At 45.5% G+C, this 24,889-nt stretch overlaps 1 protein-coding gene and 1 long non-coding RNA gene across 9 annotated transcripts in view; one reads left to right on the forward strand and one right to left on the reverse strand.

Annotated features, from left to right (window-relative positions):
- CAMTA1 (calmodulin binding transcription activator 1) overlaps positions 1 to 24,889 on the reverse strand; it is a 1,857,772-nt gene that overhangs the window by 1,559,346 nt on the left and 273,537 nt on the right. Inside the window, exon 1 of one of the 8 annotated variants that reach the window (XM_068238936.1) lies at positions 2,634 to 2,696. The exons of the other annotated variants lie outside the window; for them this stretch is intronic. The gene's annotated coding sequence lies outside the window, so the exon portion shown is untranslated. Of the gene's footprint in view, positions 1 to 2,633; positions 2,697 to 24,889 lie in introns of those variants that run through there. 8 annotated transcript variants of the gene reach the window in all.
- The window catches only part of LOC137522359 (uncharacterized), a 38,336-nt gene continuing 28,539 nt past the window's right edge, over positions 15,093 to 24,889 (forward strand). Inside the window, exon 1 of the long non-coding RNA XR_011022274.1 lies at positions 15,093 to 15,558. This is a non-coding gene — a long non-coding RNA (uncharacterized lncRNA). The remainder of the gene's footprint in view (positions 15,559 to 24,889) is intronic.

Below are 24,889 nucleotides of genomic sequence, written 5' to 3' on the forward strand. Positions count from 1 at the left end.
GTCGCGCTGATGGGCGTGGCCACGGCGGCAGCCCCAGGACCGCCTAACGCCGATTGGCGTAAAGTTCTGGGGCTCTGTTTTGCAGGAGATCACGCGCAGGCTGCGCACGCATCTCCTGCTTGGGGGGCGGAGCTCCGCCCCGCCTTCAGTCTCCAAGCGTGTGACACAGCTGTCCCCCTGGGGGACAAGAGAGCGATCAGCTCTCATAGGCAGAAGCCTATGACAGCCGATCGCCATAATTGGCTGGCAGTGGTGAGGGAGGGAGGGAGGGTATGTAAAGAAACAGGGTTTTTTTTGTTTTACAAAAAGGCCAACAATAATATTTATTACAAAAAAATAAACATGGGGGAAGCGATCAGATCCCACCAACAGAGAGCTCTGTTGGTGGGGAGAAAAGGGGGGGGGAGCAGGGGCGGCTCTAGCCTTTTTGTCACTCCAGGCAAGGAAACCTGTGGCGCCCCCCCCCCCCCACCAGCTGTTTGAGGCTGCGCCCCTCTCTGCTGCTTGGTGGCCAAACTTAACTAGGAGGATAGGGCATTAGGGGGCACCAGGCAATCTCCCGTGGTCAGTCTAACCTTAAAGGATATAAGAGTTGAAATTGCATCCATAAAAGGATCCTATATCCACACCAGGATTGCTGCTTCCATTTTCCCCTGCCAGGCTCCGTTTCCCTGCAGTCATTCCCAGTCTAGACCCCAACTAGGGTCGAAGCTGTTCTTCTACTACGCATGAATAGTTCATTCTTTTACACCACTTTGGCAGGGCTGCCGCTGCCAGCGTGGTCTGGTTTAGAGGTCACCAACTACTGGTACTTGTGGACGAGGGCCTAGTCCAAGACTGATTGCATGTAAATGGAGCCTGGCTGAGGCAATGGAGGCAGTGATCCTGGTGTGGATAACCCTAAAAATTAAGTATGTATAGACCCCTATTGTATATACATTTTCAGCTTGGCTATCTTTTAAAGGACACCAGAGGCAAAAATAAACTAATTAAATAAACAATTGTATTTATCTTCCTTCTCCTAAAATGACTTTTTAAAATATTCCACAGTTTTATTTTATGTTTAAATTTACTTTTTAAGTTTTAACTGTTGTTTTTACTCATTGACACATTGAAGTATGCCAGAGCTAAAATCTATGAATTATTGACCCTTTTTATCTCTTTCCTGCTCTCAGAAGCCATTTTCTTCTAGGAAAGTGTTTTATAGTTGAAATTTCTTATCAGTGAGGGTCACACTGTAGTCAGATCACTTAACTCTTTCAGGCAGAGAAAGAAAAAAAGAAACACATCCTAGTTATTTTTGGGCTTGGCACTGTACATACTGTACACATGTCTATCTCCATGTCACATGTCACCTCGGGTATCATTTAATCTCAAAAGCACAGCGTCGCCCAGAAAGAAGAGTATTCTATTTAACAAACTAATTTGTCCATACAATTATAATTCATTTCATTGCATTTATAAAGCGCCAACATATTACGCAGCCCTGGGCAATAAATACATACAGTGATTCAAAAGGATGGCAGACATAACAAGGTTACACAACGTAGTAAAGGCTATACAAGGCAAACAGGGTAGAGAATATGTGATCATGCAATTTTGGGCTGGTTAGGTGGGCCCAATAATAGCAGTCATAGAAAAGGAGCACATGATCATGTTGAATTACGAGATAAGGAAGGACCCTGCCGAAGGCTTAAAATCTAAGCTACTTGGCTATAGACAGAAATAAAGCAAAGCCTAATGATTTGCCTATACAACAGAACTGCTAGGAGTTTACAAACACTTCCAGCTGGCCTTAGAGATGGTAGTAGCAGCAGCTGCAGCCAGAAGTAACCACTCCACATTGGGAAAAACAATTTCAAAACTGTAATCCTCAGCGCTTGCTATCCTGTTGGTCAACCACTTAAAGTGAACCTGTCTCGCACCAGTCCTCAACGATCCTCTGTTCTCCCACCGCAGCGCAGTTTCAGTTTGTAAAGTCACCGTTCACTGTTCCTGCCCTGGCCGCACAGGTCCTTGTTTGCTCCTGTTGCTGGGGGCGACCTACGCAGTAGAGATTTTCTCGTACTCAGTCTGCGCAGAGGACGCTCTCGGTGAAAGGAGCGAACGAGGACCCGTGCGGCTAGGACCGCACAAGCGCAGTGGATGTCGACTTCTAAGTCGGCAAAACCAAAACTGCATCACTAGGATCGTTGGGGACCTGCACGGGACAGGACGGCTGCGGGGGGCTGGTAGAATCCCTAGATAGGTCTGCTTTAAGCGTCCCCCAGTGCTCAAGAATGTCATTGACCAGTGACCATTACATCCAAAAAAACATCAGATCAGTATATGTGAAATAAGATCCAATACTTTACTATTATATATAACAGGTTGCAAGAATGGATAAAATGCTCACATAGTGGGCCTCTATAACAAGGACTCAGCTTCTTTCAAATTGCATCAAGGTATAACACAACTGCAGCACACTATACTAATAAACAGATCACATTGATGCCCAGTCTCTCTTCCCCTATACAATACAATGTTCTATCAGTTTATACTGCAGCCTGGAACAATCACTGAATAGCCAATGATTGATGAGGAGTGCCTGGCCATTCCATACAGCAGATAGTTGTCAGCCTGCTTTTACTCACCGAGTAGAAAGAAGTGGTGTGTCCTGGGACTGGAGTTTCCTATCTCCTGGGTAGTGGGTACATCCTTCAGCTGCAGCCTCCCCCTTCTCTGCACACAAGCTCTCCTTCCTACTCGATCCTCCTACCCCCACACAGCACATCCCGTTACTTGAAAGGGCTCAGCTACCATTACCCACAGTCTGCACTCTGCAGACACAGACAGGGAAGCTGCTCACAGCAGGAACGGACCCAGTGTCACTGTCACCAGACATTTCAAATACCGCGCCAGAGTGCTTGAGTTGACTGGCGGGGGCGGAGTCAAAGGAGGGGTGTGGCCACACGAGGTAAACACTTTACCCGTGGTGGCTAATGGAGAAGCAGAGGGGAAAGCAGTGTTGCCAACTCATCCCTTTAATTACTGACACATCTAAGTTATACAGGTTCTGGGGCTATTTGCACATAATCAGTGCCTTAACTGCATCTACCTAGCCACAAAACCTGTATAATTCATATGTGTCAGTAATTAAAGGGATGAGTTGGCAACACTGGGGGAAAGTTTAGAAATGGTGGAGAGAAGAGCCAGCGTTGACTCACTGCTCTATTGATCGGTGAGGCAGCGGAGGAGGAGGCGGTGTCTACTCATTGGAGACTATACAGAGGGAGGCACTAGTGAGCACGTGGGGAGCGTACTGAAGGTAAATAAATGAAAAAGTTAAAACCGCTCACAGTAGATGCGGCGGGCGGTCGCACCTTTTCAAAGCACAGCGCCCCAAGCGGCTGCCTCTACTGACTGGTGGGAGAAGCGCCCCTGGGGGGGGGAGGATCACTTGAGTGCTGTGTTGTGCGGCCCTGCAGCTTAGCATTAAAGCTGCAGTGGCCTATTTTATTAAAAATGGCCAGGTCACTAGGGCGGTTTAGCACTGCGGTCCTCAAGAGGTTAAAAGCGCTGCAGTGATTCCCAGGGGGTTCCAGACCTAAGGCTGCTTTCACATTGAGCAGTCTGTAACGCAGCTCAACTGACAGCAATGATAAATGAATGGGCTGTTCACAGAGCCCACATTGCGTTGGAGTGTAACACAGCACGGTAAATGAAAGTGCAGCATGCTGTGCGTTATACTTGTATGTGGCTGCGTTCGAATGTTTGCACATGCTCAGTAATGTTTTTTTTTTTTCATTTGATGCATGTGCCGTTTTCATTCGATAGTATGCTTCAAAAGGTACACATCACGGTCGCATCAAGAGACGCATAACGCGGCTCTATATAACATCCAACTTCAAAGCTAACATGCGTTGCGTTAGGTGCACGTTATGCGACCTTAACGTTGCATCTAACGCAACGTCTTGGTGTGAAAGAGCCCTAAAGGTGCACAAATAGAATGTTTATAAATGTCCATTTTGCAGGAAGTGGTTAAATTAGTTATTTCCATTAAAACCTGTTAAAAACCGCAATCGTTATTGACTTAGACCCTCATCTAAAACAAAAAAATAAAGCGCCAGATTCTTTGCCATAACGTTTGTTTCTCTTGCTGTAATTTTTCCTATACAGTACAAATTATCCGAATCCTGTATAAAGACTAGGTGAGAATTATTACAGGGTTCAGCGTGACAGGCAGATGCGTAGAATTTTCAGAAGCGGGTCAGAAATGGCAGCCTCCATGTTTCCTTCCCCGATGACAGATTTACTTAAAGGATAGGCTCCTTTTAACAAGATAACACCTGCTGTAATTAAATTCCCGTGTTTGTGAAGGAGTCACATTATCTGATAATCCCATTACACCCCCTGGTGGTTTATTACAGATTCTGCTCACGTTAAGGTGTGTGTGCTGTTCAGGAGATGCATGGGGCCGCACGGCGTTCTGTACCGAGAGATCTCTGCGTTTTGCTTTCTCCCTGTTTATTCAGGGGGCTGATGTGATCGCACGGCCCTAACCGCAGGCTAAGCTCGCCCACTGCCAGTGTCTCCCGGAAACGCCGCCTCTCCCGCCCCCTCCTGCACACCATCGCCATGAAATATGCAAATCATAGCACTTGTCACAACTGGCGCAATAGCCAACAACTCCCAAGGAGAAGATGTTCCCATAAAACGGCAATAAAAGGATTCTTTCTTTATGGCTTCCCAAGTTTTCCTCTTCCCTGATTTTTCTCCTCTCAGCATTTCCAGTCCGCTGACGATTAGCCAGACTTTCTTCTTTCTTTCTTTTTTTTTAGTTAAAAGCTTCTAAAAGTTTAAAGCTGCAACTTTATTTAACGGTCGCTGGTTCTCTGTTTGTGGCCTTCTGCTCTCGTCTGTGTGACCCGCTCTGACGTGGGTGAACCAACCTAGCCAGTTCAGAGTAGCAGACCTGGAAGAAGCAGGCAGGGTTTTTCTCCCCGTAAATTTTCACAGTGGTTGCAACCCACCTTTGTAAGTATAATATATACTGTATTTTTTGGATTATGAGACTCAATTTTTCTCCCCTAAAAGTGGGGTAAAAAGTAACTGCGTCTTATAGTCCAAATGCAGAGAGTTCCTGACTTGTGAATGCCTACCAATACGAACCTCCAACCCACCGCAATGTCAGGGACTCTCTGTTCTGTGTCCATGCAGAGGAGGACACAGGGGGACAAACGGAGGAAACAGGGGGACACAAAGGGGTATAGAGGAGGACACAAAGGGGGGCATAGAGGAGGGCACAAAGAGGACAGAGGCAGACACATGGGGGAAATAGGAGGACACAAGGGGGACAGAGGAGGACACAGGGAGACACTAGAGATAACAGGGGGGGTATGAGGTACAAAGGGGGCATAATCCGCCAGATGCCCCTTCACCATGGATGCACCAGTATTAGTATATATATGTTTCCCCTGTTTTTGTCCTCTAAACCTAGGTGCATCTTATGGTCATAAGTGTCTTATAGTCCAAAAAATATGGTTCTTGCTAATTGACCCAGAGATACCGCACCATTATGCTCCTGGTCTTTCTTCTTTCTACTCGGATCCTGGAATTCTAGTAACTACCAGGAGAATTATCTCTCAATTCCATTCATATTGGTTGGCTTCTGGCTCCTCCCTGATCATGAATTGCAGAAGGCAGGTGGTCTCTAAAGTAACACTGAATCTAAGTAAAAGAAATGTTAGATACTCACCTATGGAAAGGCTCTGGATCTCATAGAACTTTCCCGGTCCTCTCTCTGTGAATTCATTCCAATACTGTAACCCCCTGTCGAAGTTATTTAACCAACTGGTCAATTACGCCTTTAGAGATCCTCTGAAGGCTTTGGAAGCACTCGAGTTCCCGAGCGTTTCTGAAGACAGGAAGCTCTATACTGCGCATGTGTGAGCACGCACTTGCGCCCATCTTCAGAAGCACTCGGAAACGCGTAGGCTTCCGAAGCCTTCTGAGGGTTCCTGGAGGTGCCAAATTTGAATGGGGGCAAAAGCAGTGGACCAAAGGCATGGAGAGAGGCCCAGGAAAAGCCTTACCTCTACTCCAGGGGTGTCAAACTCAAACACAAAGTGGGCTGAAATTGAGCTCTGGGACCAAGTCGCAGGCCAACTTCAATATCTTATGGCCACCTCCTGCCCTTATAAAGTTCCCTGGCGTCTAATAGCCCCCCTCTATCCCCTATACAGTTCCCTGGTGTCTAGTGGCCCTCTTCCATCATCTATACAATTCCCTGATGTTTAGTAGTCATATTTCCCTTCCCTAAAGAGTTTCCTGGTATCTCGTGGCCCCCCTCCCTCCTCTATACAGTTCCCTTTTACCTAGTACTTTCCCTTTCCCAATATGACTTACCCTCCAGTATAGCTTCTCTGGTGGGCCAAACATAATGCAAAGTGGGGAAACCACCTGAGGCACAAATCTGATGGCTCAGATGGCCAGATTTGGCCCACGGGCCAGAGTTTGACATGTATGCTCTACTCGGATGAGTATCTGACTTTTTTTCAGGCTGCTTCAGTATTGGTTTAACTAAAATGTAGCCTTCATTCCCAGAAAGAAGGTATTGGCGATGATTCAGATTTAAAAGTATAACTGTGGTTTCCCACAATGCACCACTACTGAATATGCAAATGATCTCTTTATGCCCCTGAAGCCAGGCTTACATCCAGAACCGCTCTTGTATAGCAAGCCTATAGCTTTGGCTTGCTATACACCAGTGGTTCTGAATGTAAGCCTGGCTACAGGGGCATAAGGAGATCATTTGCATATTCAGGAGCGTTGCATTATGGGTAACCACAGTTAGACACTTAAATCTGAATTATCGCAAATACCTTCTGTTTTAAGAAGGCAAAGCACACTAAGCGTTGCTTTTAAGTAGGAGGGCTTTTTCGGTCTCTTTTGGTCCCCTATACTTTCCTAGTGGTTTTGTTGTAAAATTGCCATAAATTAAAGGAAGTCTTAAGTGAGAATTAAAAAAACAAAACATATACTTACCTAAGCCAGCGCAGAAACAACGGGATGGGAGAGCAAGTGGAAGGCTCTATAGGACCCAGAGCCTTCCACTTCCTCTACCGTCCTGTTGTTCCTGCGCTGGCTCCCCCTGTTAGCAGTCTCTGACCGATGGGTTGGTGACTGCTCTCTTCTGCTCCGGGTGGGCTTCCTCTCGGCCTCCCGAAGACTTGCGAAGCCTCCTGCGGCTGATGATATAAACGGAGGATCCTGCGGGGGAATGAGAGGATGAGGAGAGGAACTGGAAGGCTCTATAGGACCAGAGTCTTCCCTCTCCTTAGGTAAGTATCTGTTTTGTTTTTTTTCATTCTCGCTTCAGATTTACTTTAAGATCCTTGGCAACACTACTCTCTGTACTTTATTTGGAGTACTTTTCCCTGAGACTGTCCGGAAACCTCCACCTTTCTGCAGGTATAAGAACCCACACAGAGCAGTTGGCTTTACTACTTGGTGTCCACACCTGCACTAAAACATTGACTTGGTAGCAAACACAGACTCTTTTGCTTGTCACTTAGAAACCCTATGGAATGACTGTGTTTTATATGCACATAAAAATTAACCAAGTAAGCTGAAATATTTGCCGCTAAAACTTTGCAATAGATAAAGCGAAACAAGCAAAACTGAAAGCGCAGAGTTTTTCCACAACAGAAGTTGAGCAGCTATTGCATAACGCCAATACGGCGAGCCGAAACGCCACGTGCTGCGAAAAACTGAAATCTGCTACACATGGCTGTGACAGTTTGTGAGCAGAAGGCCAGAAATATCTGTTTAACACCTGTCTGCTACCAGGAAATGAGCAATCCAAATATCAGGCAACATCTACACTCCACCACGTATTTTATGACTGCGAAGATTCATTCCTTTCACACAGAAAACATCAATGAGTTCACTGTCTCCCTGTCAGCAGAGAATGAAGATGAATAGACAGAAATATCTCCTATCAGCCATCTTCTCGTCCTAAAACACCGGGACCAAGACAGGATGAGGAGAGGGGAGCGGGCCTGAGCTGCCCTAACGCCTCTGTGGACCTCATGAGGGACTGAGATAGAGGAGGAGAGAGAGATGGAGAGATAAAGAGAGACAATATAAAGAAAGAGTGCGAGGAAGAGAGAGAAAAAGGAAGAGTAGAGAGAGATGGAAAGAGAGGAAAGGAGAGCGAGAAGAAGGGAAAAGAGAGAAGCAAAGCAAGAGAAAAAGGAAGACAGGGAGGAAGGGGGGAAAAATACAGGGAAGAGAGAGGAGAAGAGATATAAAGAAAGAGGGACAGACAAGAAGACAGAAGCAAAGCAAGTGAGGAAAGAGAGAAAAAGAGAGAAGAGGAGAGAGGAGAAAAGACAGAAGAAAGTTAATAAAAGAGAAAGAGAAAGGAAAGAGAGAAGGAGATGGGGGGAGGAGGGGGATAGGGCCTGATGCATGACAATGTGGTAAAGTTGTTGTGCACAAGGAGGGCACAGTAGCAGCGCGTACGTTAAAAAGGGGCGCTGGGAAAAAAGGGCGCCGGGTTTTTAACGATAAGCATGGATAACGTTTAAAAATGTATTGTACTGTATTTCGTTTACAAAATAATGTTTTTTTAAAGTTATAAATCATTAAATAATGTGCATTAAATCGGCAATTGTAAAAACGTTAATCTGTCGTTTAAATACTGAAACGTATAATAACGTTAAAAAAAAAATTACTAAGTAACCCTCCCTGTACCTACCCCTAACCCCTAGACCCCCCTGTTAGTGCCTAAACCTAAGACCCCCCTGTTGGTGCCTAAACCTAAGACCCCCCTGTTGGTGCCTAAACCTAAGACCCCCCTGTTGGTGCCTAAACCTAAGACCCCCCTGTTAGTGCCTAAACCTAAGACCCCCCTTTTGGTGCCTAAACCTAAGACCCCCTGTTGGTGCCTAAACCTAAGACCCCCCCTGTTGGTGCCTAAACCTAAGACCCCCCTGTTGGTGCCTAAACCTAAGACCCCCCTGTTGGTTTTTTCGTTTAAAAATAATGTAAAAAAAAAAAGTACTGTTTTTCGTTTAAAAATAATGTTTGAAAAAAAATATTGTACTGTTTTTCGTTTAAAAATAATATTTAAAAATGTATAAATCATTAAATAATGTGTAATCATGAGAAGCAGTAATAAAACATTAAGTCTCCGGGCGCCGCTTTTAAAACGTTATTTTTCACCGGCGCCCTTTTTTCCTATCGGGCGCCCATTAAACGATATTTATTATAGGAGTGAATGGCGGCGCCCGATTTGTCCACTAGCCTCAGGCGCCCGAATTTACTGTTTCCATAGCAGCAGCTTTTCCTTCTCTAATTAATGCAGGCACACAAGTGAGTCCAAAGCCTGACGCTGCCTGCCTTTTATAAGGGGGGAGTGGCTCCAGGAGGGAGTGTAGCCTGATTGGCTACAATGTGCCTGCTGACTGTGATGTAGAGGGTCAAAGTTGACCCTCATGATGCTCTATGGGGGCGAACCGAACTTCTGAAAAAGTTCCCGTTCGCTGGCGAACGCGAACCACCGAAGTTCACCGGGAACGGTTTGGGCCATCTCTAATGTCTACTCCTCCATGTTTCCATCCATATTCTCTCCATCCATCTTTCCATTTCCCTTCCTCCACCATCAATCCCTTCATCATCCATCCCTCCTTACCCCCATCATCTTTCCATTCACTCCTCCTTCATCCATCTATCTTCTCTTCTTCCATCTTTCCATTTTCCCTTCCTCCACCATTCGATTCCTTCATCATCCTTTACCTCCATCAACCTTCCATTCACTCCTCTTTTATCCATCCATCGTTTCTACTTCCATCTATCCATTTTCCCTTCCTCCACCATTCGATTCCTTCATAATCCATCCCTCCTTACCTCCATCATCCTTCCATTCACTCCTCCTTCATTCATCCATCTTCTCTCCATCAATCATCCATTTCTCCATCTTCCCTTTTGTTTATCCGTCCATCCATTGATTGATCCATGCATCCACTAATCATTCAGCCATTCTTCCAACATCCACCATCTATCTCTTCTTCCTTCCATCATCCATCAGTTGATCCCTCAATCCATTCCCCCCTCATCTGACTACTCCTCCAGCCTTCCATACATCTCTCCGCTTAGGAGAAAATAAAGCTTCCAGTTACGTTGATTCCCGTTAGTGGCTGTGATTTCCTCTGTGAATGAAAACTGTTAATTATATTCGGATCTTCTAATAAACTGTTTACCTCCTGGGAGGTGTGCTGGAGGCACTTATCACTTCACAATTAAGTGTAACTGCATACGACTCGGAATTGACAGAATGTGTAGAATGAGTGCGGCATTCGCACGTAATCTGGCAGTCCGTGGTACAAGAAAAATATGGCTGACAAAAGACTATTTTACCAATATTCACAACTGATGGACTGCAAAAGAGAAGGAGGCCCTTTGCTCCTCACTGGTGTAACCAATCAAATGCAACTTTCATGTTTAGAGACCAGCCTAGCAGTATTACAGGGATTCCTTAGGTTTGGTGGTGGTGGGGGGTAGTCTGTCTACGAGAGAATACATTATCGAGTTAGAAAAATCAGGCTGGACTGGCTGGGCTAATGCCAGTGTGTGTTACTGCAGACAGTCTGTTTTGTCTGCAATGTGGGAGTTGTGCAGGCATCTTGATTGATATTGTACTTGTCCTGAATGGCAGGAGGTGTGTACTAGACTGCAAGTGTGCAGTATCTTGCCAGATGGTCCAGAAACAGGAAGTCATGTGACTTAATATAGCAGTATTAGGTGACCTTTGACTTTGCCTAGAGAAAGCAGCTTTCGGTGGCCTTTGTTCCACTCCACAATTACCCCATATAGCATTATTAGGGTAGTCTCCCACCCCCCCCCCCCTTTCTTGATAGCAGCATTAGGGTAATACTTCACCCTATGATATTTCCCTTCAGAGATGGTCACCAAATTCCCCTCTGGTAAAAGGAACTATGTAAAAGTAGGGGAGTACTGTAACTTTGACTGAACTTACATTTCCCATAACCGGAAGTGGATGGCAAAAGATGGCAGGGCTCAATCACTCACATCATTTCAGCAGTCACGGAAAAAACATAACATCAAGAGATAAGCTATAGTGTCAGGGAAAAAACTATAGCATGAGGGGAAAGACAATAGCATGAGAGGAGAAACCATAGCATTAGGGGAGAAACCATAGTGTCAGGGGAGAAACCATAGCATCAGGCGAAAAAACATAGTGTCAGGAGAGAAACCACAGTGTCAGGGGAGAAACCATAGTGTCAGGGGAGAAACCATAGCATCAGGGGAGAAACAATAGTGTCAGGGGAGAAACCATAGTGTCAGGGGAGAAACCATAGCATCAGGGGAGAAACCATAGTGTCAGGGGAGAAACCATAGTGTCAGTGGAGAAACCATAGCATCAGGGGAGAAACCATAGTGTCAGGGGAGAAACCATAGTGTCAGAGGAGAAACCATAGCATCAGGGGAGAAACCATAGTGTCAGGGGAGAAACCATAGTGTCAGGGGAGAAACCATAGCATCAGGGGAGAAACCATAGTGTCAGGGGAGAAACCATAGTGTCAGTGGAGAAACCATAGCATCAGGGGAGAAACCATAGTGTCAGGGGAGAAACCATAGTGTCAGAGGAGAAACCATAGCATCAGGGGAGAAACCATAGTGTCAGGGGAGAAACCATAGTGTCAGGGGAGAAACCATAGCATCAGGGGAGAAACCATAGTGTCAGGGGAGAAACCATAGTGTCAGTGGAGAAACCATAGCATCAGGGGAGAAACCATAGTGTCAGGGGAGAAACCATAGTGTCAGAGGAGAAACCATAGCATCAGGGGAGAAACCATAGCATCAGGGGAGAAACCATAGTGTCAGGGGAGAAACCATAGTGTCAGGGGAGAAACCATAGTGTCAGGGGAGAAACCATAGCATCAGGGGAGAAACCATAGCATCAGGGGAGAAACCATAGCATCAGGGGAGAAACCATAGCATCAGGCGAGAAACCATAGTGTCAGGGGAGAAACCATAGTGTCAGGGGAGAAAACAATGGTGTCAGGGGAGAAACCACAGCATCAGAGGACAAAGCATAGCTTCAGGGGACTAGCCATAGAGTCAGGGGGAGAAACCATAGCGTCAGGGGAGAAACCATAGCGTCAGGGGAGAAACCATAGCATCAGGGGAGAAACCATAGCATCAGGAGAGAAACCATAGCATTAGGGAAGAAACAATGGTGTCAGAGGAGAAACCATAGCATCAGAGGAGAAACCATGGCCTCAGGGGAGAAATCATAGCACCAGGGGAAAAAATCATAACATTAGGGGAGAAACCATAGCGCTAGGGAAGAATTCTGCATAGCTAATCAGCCTAGGCTAATCATCACTGAGAGGACAGGGATACACACCAATGTACAGAAATATATAGCCATAGGAAGTGTTTCTGATGCCTAAACCAGGAAAATTACCGTAAAAGTGGGTATCCTGAATAAAGCACTGCATTCTACTATGTGTCGCTACAGGGCCTCTCTAAATATGACAAAAAACAGAAACTAGGAATGGTGAATGAGATGATAAAAACTGCACTATGCATGCAAATCAAATGCTGGATTTTAAAGAGGAACTCCAGTGAACATTTTTACTGTTGACAGGTGATGTAGCTACTGCATGGTTTTTGGCAGTTGGAAACAGCTGTAAACAGCTATTTCCCACAATGCAGCAAGGTTCACAAACAGGAAACTGCCAAGAGTACGTACTTTTCTTGTTTCTTGTGGGAGGGGTTTCACCACAACATCAGTCATACAGCGCCCCCTGATGGTCTGTTTGTGAAAAGGAATAGATTTCTCATGTAAAAGGGGGTATCAGCTATTGATTGAGATAAAGTTCAAATCTTGGTCGGAGTTTCTCTTCCCCGTCCTCCCAGGTCAAGCCTCTCCACCATTGAGACCACTGAAGAACGGCCTTTGTTCACCTGCGCAGTAGCACCAGTGGCAGGCGCATTAGCATAAGCTCAATTCGGTCTAGCCGGTCTGTGCTAGTGCGCATGCGCAATCTGTCGACAAGCCCTTTTTCGGGAGCCCCACCTCCCGAAATAAGCTTGAGGAGGTGGACAGGGAAGGCTCTTTAGAATCCAGAGACTGTCCCCCTCCCAAGGTGAGTACCTCAAAAGGGCACTTTTTTCCCCTTCAGTTCCCCTTTAACTGGAGAAATTAGTAACGTGTCCTCAAAAAAAGTTTATTTCTTTATGACACTTCTGTGATCCGCTTTATGACACTACTGTGTGGCCTAATTAGAATGCTACTGTCTTGGTAGCCGCTGGAAACTGGACGAGATTATTCAGCCAATACATAATTCTGCCAAGTAAATAAACAAAAAGTATATAATATTGTCTGTTGTGCAAGATAAGCACCAAACAAATAACAGCGCTATAAAGTAGATCAATGTGTATTAAGGGATGGGAACATCGAGAGGGAGCCTGAAGTTAATGCCTTTTGTCTAGGACACAATAATAACGTAAGAATAGTCAGTGCCATGTTGCGGTTATCCTTGTACATACACATACCTCCCAACTTTTCAGCTAAGAAAAAGGGACACTTTTAGACACGCCCCTGTCACACCTCTAACCACACCCTCGTCACACCCCTAACGCATAATAAATCATTCAAAAGTAAAAGATATTGATTTATCATTCAACCCACGCTTGTTCTGTCTATCGTCATCAGTTTTATTTCATATTACCATTTAATTAATTAATCAATTTAGAAGCTGGAAATAAAGTTTAGAGTCAGACTCAACTAAACACATTTTTTATTATTATTAATTAGTATTTATATAGCGCCGACATCTTCCGCAGCGCTGTACAGATTACATTGTCTTGTCACTAACTGTCCCTCGGAGGAGCTCACAATCTAATCCCTACCATAGTCCTATGTCTATATTGTAGTCTAGGGCCAATTTTTTAGGGGGAAGCCAATTAACTTATCTGTATGTTTTTGGGATGTGGGAGGAAACCAGAGTGCCCGGAGGAAACCCACACAGGCACGGGCAGAACATACAAACTCCTTGCAGAAGTTGACCTGGCTGGGATTCAAACCGGGGGCCCAGCGATGTAAGGCAAGAGCGCTAACCACTACGACACCGTGCTTTTTCTGTAGAAAAGTACATATATTCACATAGATCTGTACATCCGTTCTGAGAAAGGCACACATGGGTCTAGTCTAAAAGAGGAGTAAGGGCATGTTGCAGTCGTTGCGTTCAAATGTTAGAATTTAATTCCGACGTAATTGAGCTAGCTTGCAGCTTAGAAGAGGGAAAAATCGGCACTAGATGCACCTGGCAGCCTATGGTGGGGTGCTGGTGACCAACTCACTGTGCCTCCTGTGAGAAAGATCCACTCGAAACAGAAGAAAGGCCGGTTCCGGGCACCAGATGCGTTGCAAAAGACACCACTTTATTTCATCCCACCAAACAAATACACATCACGGTTGGTCTGACAGCCGTTTCGCAAATTACTTGCTTCCTCGGAGACTCTGAGGAAGCAAGTAATTTGCGAAACGGCTGTCAGACCAACCGTGATGTGTATTTGTTTGGTGGGATGAAATAAAGTGGTGTCTTTTGCAACACATCTGGTGCCCGGAACCGGCCTTTCTTCTGTTTCGAGTAATTAAGCTAGCTTTTGAAGGCTTTTGTGAAGCCAGGGTCTATTCTCTGAGAAGGAGCTGAGCAATTACCTGCCTAGAAGGATTGCACCTGCACAGGTAAGTATTTAACCTCACAACCCCCTTTCACATCTGTCCTCAATAGGGCAGTGCCTAACATTGCCTTAGGTAGTATTCAATATATTTAGCTTTGACACGCCCAAAGATAGAACATATTATTAATGTGACAGTTGTAGTTCTTACAATGAATACACCAACAACCTTGAAGATATGCGAGTCTGCAAATTAGTTTGCTTGCTCAGGGTGTTGCCCTGTCCGTGCAATCCTGGAAAACCTTATCTGGGGGGCTTGGGGGGGGGAGGAGTCCAGGAAAACCTTCTCTGAGGGTGGGGGTGTCTACAAGAGGAAGAAATCAATGGTTCCCACTTTAGCTGGTACTCCTAGAGAAAGCTATACTAGAGTTGCAATAGACTGCTGCCACGGCAACCACACTAAGTTTTGACTTTTGTATGCTCCCATATAATCTTGAGGGAGGAAATAACATCGTTTATATGCAGCTGGTTTTTAATCAGATTTCCCTCAACAACCTTTGGAAATAACGAGTGTTAGGGAGTAGTCTTTCAGGGATGTAGGCCCAGAAACGTCACTGACCTTTGCTCACAGTTTTGCCTTGCCGTGAGCTGCACCTCATGTCTCCACGTAAAACAAGTGGCAAAGATCAAATTGAGGAATACGAAAAAAAGGACAAACCTGCCACGGAGCCAGACTGAGATCCGCAGCCCCCTCCTTTCCTACCCCCCGGCCCTCCAGTGCTTAGGAGGGGAACTGACGGCTAGCCACCCGAGAAAACGGTTTAATGAATATTAACAGAAGCTTTGCTTGTTCTTCAGGTAAACTCTCAGGAAAAGTCACATAAAATTAATTTTACGAACATGCTCCTAATTCTCTGAACTCCTCAGCGAGGTAAGGATTTGGGATTTGTACAATCAGGCCGCATTCACCAGAGAAATGCTTTTAATGAATATTGACATGGCTGGCGCAGAGTTTCTACATAAATCTCATAATAGGAAACCGCATGAAATGAATCATGGCTTGTCAGCTCTTCTAATAAAACCTCCATCCAGCAGAGGGCCTCATCCTGGGCTCCACTCTGCTCAGGGACTGCTCAAAGCAGCCAATGAAATGTGAGGAGCAGAATGTCATTTGTAGAGCCTGTTTTAAAGCAGGATTGTCACCATAAAAATCAAATTTCAACAGCAACTGGTCCGATTGTATTAAAGAAAACCTGCAATGAGAAAAAGTTCCGCTGGGGGGTAGACACCTTTGGGTAGGGGAAGCCTCCAGATCCAATCGAGGCTTCCCCCGTCCTCCTCGGTCCCACAGCGGCAGTGAAAAAGCTCCTGGAATGGCGGGGATGTAAATATTTACCTTCCCGGCTCCAGCGCAAGGCGCAGTATCGGCTATCCGCTCGGAGATAGGCAGAAATAGCTGATCGATGTCGGGCCGCTCTACTGCGCTGGCACAAATATCCTGCGCCTGTGCAGTAGAGCGGACCCGACAGAGATCGGCTATTTCCGCCTATCTCCGTGCTGACTGAGAGCCGCAACAGCTCCCCCCACTGGAGCCAGGAAAGGTAAATAAATCAGTGGTTATCAGCCGTGTCCAGGGAGGATTGCGGGACACTTCAGGGGAGCCAGCGTTGGATTGCCTGCAGCTACAGCGGAGGGGGAAGCCTCATTGGGACCCTGAGGTTTACCCCTACCAAGGAGAGTACCCCCCAGGGGACTTTTTATTTGTTACAGGTTCTCTTTAAGTGATAAAGATGCTAATCCTGCATTCAAAACTTTCAAAACCTTTTCTGCTGTTATGGTTTGGAGTTATCACATACCTAAGGAGCACTGACATCCTAAGTGCTATTGCCAAACAGTTGCATGCTGGGGTCTTTTTATCTATAATATATTCCTCCTCTTCCCTTTAGTTCCCCCTCCTTCTAATGACATAAGACAATGCACTTCCTAGTATAGACCTTAGTGTGAGTATCTGAAGACTCTGGGAGGAGGGCGGGTAACAAATACACAATTAGCAAGAGGAGAAAAAAGTGAGGGAGGAAATGAGGTCAAAGGTAACAAAGATGGAAACTGCCTAGAATAGGATTCTCCGCTTTTCCTTTATAAAATTCACAGGAATCATAACATGGACAGTGCAATACAGCTGTTATGTAAGTAGATCTAGTATTTATCTACTTATATATGTGTTTTTTTTATTTCTAGGTTAGCATGGGTGTCGCTTGTTCTTTAAAGTATGTAATCTCCTCCCATGGGAATAGAGATGGTCGTAATGCTAATAATTTCAATTTGATGAAAATTATATTTTATTTATTTGTTGTTTTTATAAAGCACCAACATATTACGCAATGCCGGACATTAGGGGTAACAATATTCAGGGGTGACATACAGCAATGATACAACACGGGAATATATGCAAACCGGATCACGCAGCACAGTATGAGTACATCGTCGAGTCGAGTTCACTCAGATCCATAGGATGGGTGTACGATGGAGGTGTGTGAACAAATAGGAGACACAAGGTGGAGAATATGCTAAATGTATGCAAATTTCTGCTGCCATTGCCTAAATTTGCATCACATTTTGACTTCTTAGCACCTCAATGACCATCCCTATATGTGTGACTATACTGCCACTATCAGCTGTCAATCTGCAATCCTTTAGCCTCCTAGACACACTAGAGGGTTTTTGGCCGAAACAGCTGGTCGGTGGTTGAGAATGTAGGGTGTGTACTGTGGCCCTGTTGTGTCACCAAGATTTGTGGTGTATCAGATGATCAGCCCTGCTCAAGGTTAAACGCTTGTGGACCAGTCGGCTCTGTCCGCTTTAAGATTAGAGCTGTTTGTGCCCTTTTAAGCAATGTGATTGGCTCACAGCAATTACGGGGGCAGGGGCCAATCAAAGTGGCTCCTGCCCAATATATGGGATCTCTGCTGGCAGTGTGACAACAGAGCGAGTGGGTGCAGTGATGCGGACAGTGCTGGGAATTAGGCTGCCAATGTCCACAATCCTAGTCTGTTTAATGGGAGATGATAGTGATGACTGGTGAACATTTATTGTAAAATCTCATCAGGTTTTACTAAGTGAACCCGAACTCTTGAACAGCACAACATGAAAAGTCTTTTCCCCATATAGAAGAAATTCACTTTTCAGTGTTCTGTTTGTTTAGTCACATCAAAATGTTTATCTGTAGCTGTGAATCGACTGCAGGAGTTCGGCTTAACCCTCTTTGTGCTCCCTGTAAAGCAAATTCAAGTTAAAACTTTTTTTTAGGATTTCCATACATTGTAATGAAGAAAATGTTTTTTTTTTTCCCCATATAGGTTATCATGCTGAGCCTCGCCTTACCTCCCTACCCCTCCCTCAGAAGCCCAGCGATAGCCCCACCCACCTCAAATCTACAGTAAAGGGCTTAAAACAAGTCCGTCACACTTCAGCTTCTATGGTAATTTTCTTCCAAGGTCTGTCCATTTCTGACCCAACAATTTTTCAGCCAGACGTCTCCTACAAACTTACTCATCCCTTTTCAGATAGACGTGCAGAAATTTTCCAGTACGACGAAAAAATCCTTTAAGCTTCTTAGTCCAGTAAAGCCGGGGGACCCTCCTTTTCCCCACCTCGTACAGAAGGGACACCATGTTTAAAACCTATTATCCCTTTATCTTCTCCGCTTACATTTTCTGGACCAGTGAAGGCAGAGAAACAGGTGTATGACGCTCCACGCGCGGCCCCTGATCCATAAACGCATTCCGTATATTAATTATATCTGTCTCTGTTTGGTAAAAGATTATTTTTCACTTCATAGAAAAACCCTATCTTGCTGACAATGTGTAATCGGCAAATTCGGCTGAAAGGTTAAGGAAGTGCTTCCCTAAAAAAATATCCTCCACACGCCCGCCAAGGACCATCTATGGACGCTTTTTTATGATTCAACATCGGCAATTTAAGTGGTTCCGAGTTGTGGAAATTTAGGGCAGGTAAATTTCCATTTAAAGGTCAGGTTTATTGTTGTACAAAGACGCTGACCTGAGTCTGACATAGTCTCCATTACATCGTAATGACTTCAGACAAATTACATCTGTAGAGAACGAGGCAATTTACATACCATACCTACTCTTGGTGTGGATTTTTTTTTTTACGACTTGAATAAAGTTCAAATAGCCAAAACAAGGGAGGGGATTTTTTGTGCTTTGGAATTGATAAGTTTTAGGTAGTAAATTCAATTAAGGTTTTTGTTGTAAAACTTGCTGGAGAATGTCAAAAAAATATACAGTTAGATGTTGTTCATTTAAATGCTATAAAATCGAAGTTTAAGGCATGCCTGTGAATATATTCATTTGGGTCCATTTTTGCTTTTCTGCCAAATATGATAATGTGAGGCCAGGTGGAGGCGTGATTGTAGAGGACCCAGTGGCATAGCAACAGGGATGCAGAGGTTGTGAACACACCAGGGACCTTGGAGCAGAGGGACCCACCCAGGGCCTTCCATTTTTTTCACCTAATCAGCTTTATTAAAAAGAAAGGAGGCATACAAATGTAGGAACATGCACAATTGGCAAGATGAGACACAAAAAGAGACATCCCTTGTGTATAGCAAAGAAAATTAATAAAATGCCTACCACAAGTAATCAGATACAGCATAATCCCAATAATTAGTACTGCAGTTCTCAATGTATAACAAGGGCAGGGGCGTTGCTAGGATCCAAAGAGATTCAGGGCACTGCAGGCAGAAATGGGTGTGGCCACACACCAGAATGTGGGTGTGGTCATGGGTGGAGCCAAATTTACATGAACTTAAAGAACAAGCGACACCCATGCTAACCTAAAAATACAAAACAGATATATAAGTAGATGAATACTACTTCTACTTCCATAACAGATGTATTGTGCTATCCACGTAATGATTCCTGTGAATTTTATAAAGGAAAAGCAGAAAATCCTATTCTAGGCAGTGGCCATCTTGCCAAGCTAATGCTGACATCATATCCTCCCTGACTCTTGTTTTCCCCCCCTTTCTTCTCTTGCTCATTGTGTATTCATTAGCTGCCCTCCTCCCAGAGTCTTCAGACACTTCCACTGAGGTGTATACTAACAACTGCACTGTATTTTTTATATACACATCCAATCACTGGGTCACCTCAGCCTTGCTTGTTGTAAACACAAGTAATCAGAGGGTTTTTCTGATAAGGAGCTAGGCAGGGAAATAAATGGAAGAGGAGGAATATATTATGGATAAAAAGAATTCCCAGCATTCAACTATTTGGCACTGACTACTAAAGGGCCAGTGCTCCTAAAGTATGCGATAACTACAAACCATAACAGCAGAAAAGGGTTTGCACGTTTGGAATGCAGGATTAGCATCTTTATCACTTAATACACTCAGACCAGTTGCTGTTGAAATTTGAGTTTTATGGTGACAATACCGCTTTAACAGCAGTCTAAGTAGGCCTGCCCAGCAAAATGTTGGATAAAGCACCTTCTCTTCATTAGTACAAAAAAAAATGCAGCATGTGATATCACACAAATAGGCAATGTCACTTAAACATAACTAGGTAGAGTTACCTGGCTTCTGTGCTGGCTGGTCTGGTTTTTCTGCTGGGCAGGCTGTCCTGTTGCTCGATTTTCTGGCAGTCCCCCCATAACATTCCCTGACCTTCCAGTGGATACCCTCCCATGCTCCCACGAGCCTCCCATTGAGGCATCACAACGCCCAGCATGCCCCATAGGAGAACCACAGTTCCCTGCATGCCCCCATAAAGGCATCACAGCACCCAGTATGCCCACATAAAGGCACCACAGCACCCAGCATAACCCAGAGTGATGCACCACAGTTCCCAGCATGCCCACCCTTGAGGCACCACAGCTGACTCGCTCACATGCCTGGGGGACATCAGAATATATCCGGGGCACGTGCCACTGATCTGTGGGGCTAGCAACGACCCTGAACAAGAGGGAAAGGGATGTAAACCTAGGGAGTGTCCTTTCAAATTTCTGGGAGATCAGGTATATTTTGCACTGGCTTCAGAACTCTCAGAAAACAAACATGCCACAGAGATGCATCTGGCAGGGCTAAAGATGTTGCCAGCTGTGATACATTTCAGAATGTAAATCAGGGCGATGACTAACCAAATAATTTATAAATGAATATTGTAAAAAAATAAATAAATTATAAATTACATTATTTTCACTACAGTTCTTTGTTAAGCTTCTCTGCATTTTGAAAAACTCTCCTTGCTCATCCCTAGACAGTGGATCAGCATTACAGACAGGAAACCAGCTATATTTGGAGGGAGGTCAAGATGGTCACCTTTATTGCCCTCTAAAACAGATTTACTTTAACAAGCTAGGGGCGAGGCTCAGTGTTGGGAGGTGTGGCTCAGTGTTGGCAGGCACAGATCAGTGTTGGGAGGCGTGGCTCTCTTTTGGGATGTGTGACTCAGTGTTGGGAGGTGTGGCTTAGTATTGGCAGGCACAGCTCAGTGTTAGGAGGCGTGGCTCTGTGTTGGGAGGCATGGCTCTTGGTTGGGAGGTGTGGCTCAAAGTTGACAGGCATGGCTCAGTGTTAGGAGGCGTGGCTCTCTGTTGGGATGCGTCACTCAGTGTTGGGAGGTGTGGCTCAGTGTTGGCAGCAGGCACGGCTCAGTATTAGGAGGCGTGGCTCTGTGTTGGAAGGTGTGGCTCAGTGTGAGGGGCAGGCCTGACATCCACATCAGGACATTTAAAAAATGTCTTGCTTTATAAAATGTCGAGCTGCAGTACATCTCTGCGATTCGGCATAGCAACAGTTGTCAATGGCCGAGTCCTTGGGTTTGATGTTTCTCGCACACTGAAGATCAAAATAATAATAAGTAATTCTGCAGGCACAGCACACAGAAGCCAGTAAATGGGGAAGGAGGCAAAGGCGACAGAATGTGCGTATCGTGTTGGAACCAATACTGCATGGTGCTAACTTCCTTCAACAAATAACATGGCAACAATTTAATTACAACAGGTGCAGCGACAAAACCAAATAAAATTAGTTTCGCTGGTTGTCATAATGACAAATAATTAAAAATGTCACATTTCTCCGATAAACTGTGAACGACACTCAGAGTAGCATTTAATTATGTCTCAGAGTGAGCGTCTGTCATCCAATATATTCTGCCTTCCAGTCATTGCGAGAAAGAAGAGGAACTGGAGCAGGTGGATCTGATCTCACACAAATTCTTCCCCCACTAGTCCCCTCTCATTCTATGCTGTTGGGGAGTGGAGGGTGGGGAGAGTCGGCTTCTGTGAATGGTGATTCCTAAAAAGGGGGCTCCTGGAGATGATGCTGCTAAAAAAGTGGGGTTCCTACTTATGGTGCTTATGGGAAGGGGGCTCCTGCTGATGGTGCTTCTGGGAATGGGGCTCCTGCTGATGGTGCTGCTGGGAAGGAGGTTCTTGCTGATGGTGCAGCTGGGAATGTGGCTCCTGCTGATGGTGCTGTTGGGAATGGGGGTCTTGCTTATGGTGCTTCTGGGAAGGGGGCTCCTGCTGATGGTGCTTCTGGGAAGGGGGTTCTAGCTGATGGTGCAGCTGGGAATGGGGCTCCTGCTGATGGTGCAGCTGGGAATGGGGCTCCTGCTGATGGTGCTGTTGGGAATGGGGGTCTTGCTTATGGTGCTTCTGGGAATGGGGCTCCTGCTGATGGTGCTTCTGGGAATGGGGCTCCTGCTGATGGTGCAGCTGGGAATGTGGCTCCTGCTGATGGTGCTGTTGGGAATGGGGCTCCTGCTGATGGTGCAGCTGGGAATGGGGCTCCTGCTGATGGTGCAGCTGGGAATGGGGCTCCTGCTGATGGTGCAGCTGGGAATGGGGCTCCTGCTGATGGTGCAGCTGGGAATGGGGCTTCCTGCTCATGATGCTGCAGGGAATGGGGCTCCTGTGGATGGTGCAGCTGTGAATGGGGCTCCTGCTGATGGTGCAGCTGGGAATGGGGCTCCTGCTGATGGTGCAGCTGGGAATGGGGCTCCTGCTGATGGTGCAGCTGGGAATGGGGCTTCCTGCTCATGATGCTGCAGGGAATGGGGCTCCTGCGGATGGTGCGGCTGGGAATGGGGCTCCTGCGGATGGTGCAGCAAGGGTCATAAAACAATGGTGTCCATCATGATCGTCACATGTTAAAACCGCCTGAATTGATGAACTCCAGTATTGGAGGGAGAGGAGGTTAGTCGTTTGGGGCCCCACAGCTCTGGACCCTCCTGCAGTCACAGGGGCTGCTCCCCAGGGCCGGTGCTTCCATGGAGGCAAAAGGGGCATTTGCCTCAGAGCCTGTAAGGGCCCCCAAGGTGTCTGTCCCCTCCCCTCACGCTATGGTGACCCCGTACATGCCTGCAGGGAATGAGGAAGAGAGGCTCCGAAGTGTAGAGCATGGTACAGCCTCCTGTGTCCTGCCTAGATTAGGTAAGACCCCAATGTGTGTACCCTAAGGAGGGGAATAATGGGGTCCCCAACAATGCTTTTGGGGACATATGATGAATACCTAATGATTTTGTGTGGCTGGGAGTGTGGTGGGATGGGTCCTGGGAGTTGGCTCAGAGGCTGTGGGGGGCATTGCTAAGGGGCCCCCCAAGTTAGTTCTGCCCCAGGGGCCCCATTGTAGTTAGAACCGGCCCTGCTGCTCCCCCATAGTTACACCCTTGCTTCAGGCTTCTTGCTGCCACATCCTTAGGCAGAGTATTGGATGGTCCACATATAAGTGAAAAGTGGCTTTAAGACCCATCATCCTGGTCCCTCGGGAACCCTAAACAAGCACAGAACTTCCCGGCACAAATCTGCTGAACTATCATGGCTGCTCTTTCTTCTGTCTCCTTTTTCATAATCCCAAGTCCTTATAAACATGGATCTGACTGCGCTTATCCAGGGAACCGAGCGATCTGGCCTCTGGGGCAAAGACAGACCGGCCCTCCCATGAACCCTTCTGTAATTAAAACAGTTTTTCTCTTTTTCCTTCCTTTCCATGGTTTCCAATCTGGCCAAATTCCCTGCTTTATTTTATTTTATTTTCCAGCGACCGTAAAAGCCCACTTTTAATATTACAGACATTATTACAACGTTACTGAGAATTTTCGGAAGCATAAAATTAATAATATTAATCTCCGCTAGATAATTACAATACATTTGGTCCAGGGTGCGGGATTTATGGGTAAATAAATGCGTAAAAAAGTAACGAGCACAAACAGGCAAAAAAAAACACTTCTAAGTAAAAGAAAAAAAAAAAAGTATAAAAATTTATGAAATGTTTAAAGGGAATTTTCGTCTTACAGTTTTCAGTTCTCGCCAAGTCTCTTCTGAAGGTATCCTAAACCATCTCAAAATGGCATGTAATTATTTTTTATGTTTAAATTAACATTTTGAGCAAAGCTATTCCTTTTTGAAATGTAAGATGTGGTTTTTATACGCTAACAAAGGAATCATATAAATGTCGTTATCGAGAGCTCTCTTCATCAGACAAAGTAATTGGCTGAAATGGAAAAGACGAGATTACAGCAATAGGCACAAACACCACCGAGGCCATTAAAATAATGTCCAGGCCATAAAGACAGCAAGTAATTAAAATGAAAAAAATAAAATTACAATGCCAACGGTTTTTGTAGTCGTGTAGCATGGCACAGTTTAGAGATCAATAACGTTTTATGGCTTACAGGTTTTCACCTCGATTTACGTTTTCAGAAGTATATTAACTTTTTTTTGGCCAGGTATCAAAAAGAAAAAAAAAATTAAAAGCAAAATTTAACCCCATAATTAGGGCGTTTTTTTTTTTTTTACTGTCGCATTTGCACGTCTGTTTGAGATTGTAGTCGGATGAACGGAGGCACGTGAGAGCCGTGGGAGCTGATCACCTACGGGCACGTCTGACAGCTGGTAATTACATGGACGCTCAGCTCATCTGAGATCAGATCTATTTCCAAAACCGCGCACGTGTTTGTTTCAATGGAAGAAGCAGCAGCAGTCAGGCAAGGCTTTCATATTTATCGACGTGGATTAAAAACAATCGTGCACAAATATGCATTTGTAGCCATTGCGAAACTGACCTGCCGGGGGAGCTTGACCACTCTGACTGGAGATGTGATGGGGGTGTGCAAAGCCGGGACAAGGTCCTCCAGCACCCTAGGTTGAGAAACACAAAGTGCGC

This window comes from Hyperolius riggenbachi, chromosome 6 (genome assembly GCF_040937935.1).
Source record: "Hyperolius riggenbachi isolate aHypRig1 chromosome 6, aHypRig1.pri, whole genome shotgun sequence".
In the NCBI taxonomy this organism is placed as follows: Eukaryota; Metazoa; Chordata; class Amphibia; order Anura; family Hyperoliidae; genus Hyperolius; species Hyperolius riggenbachi.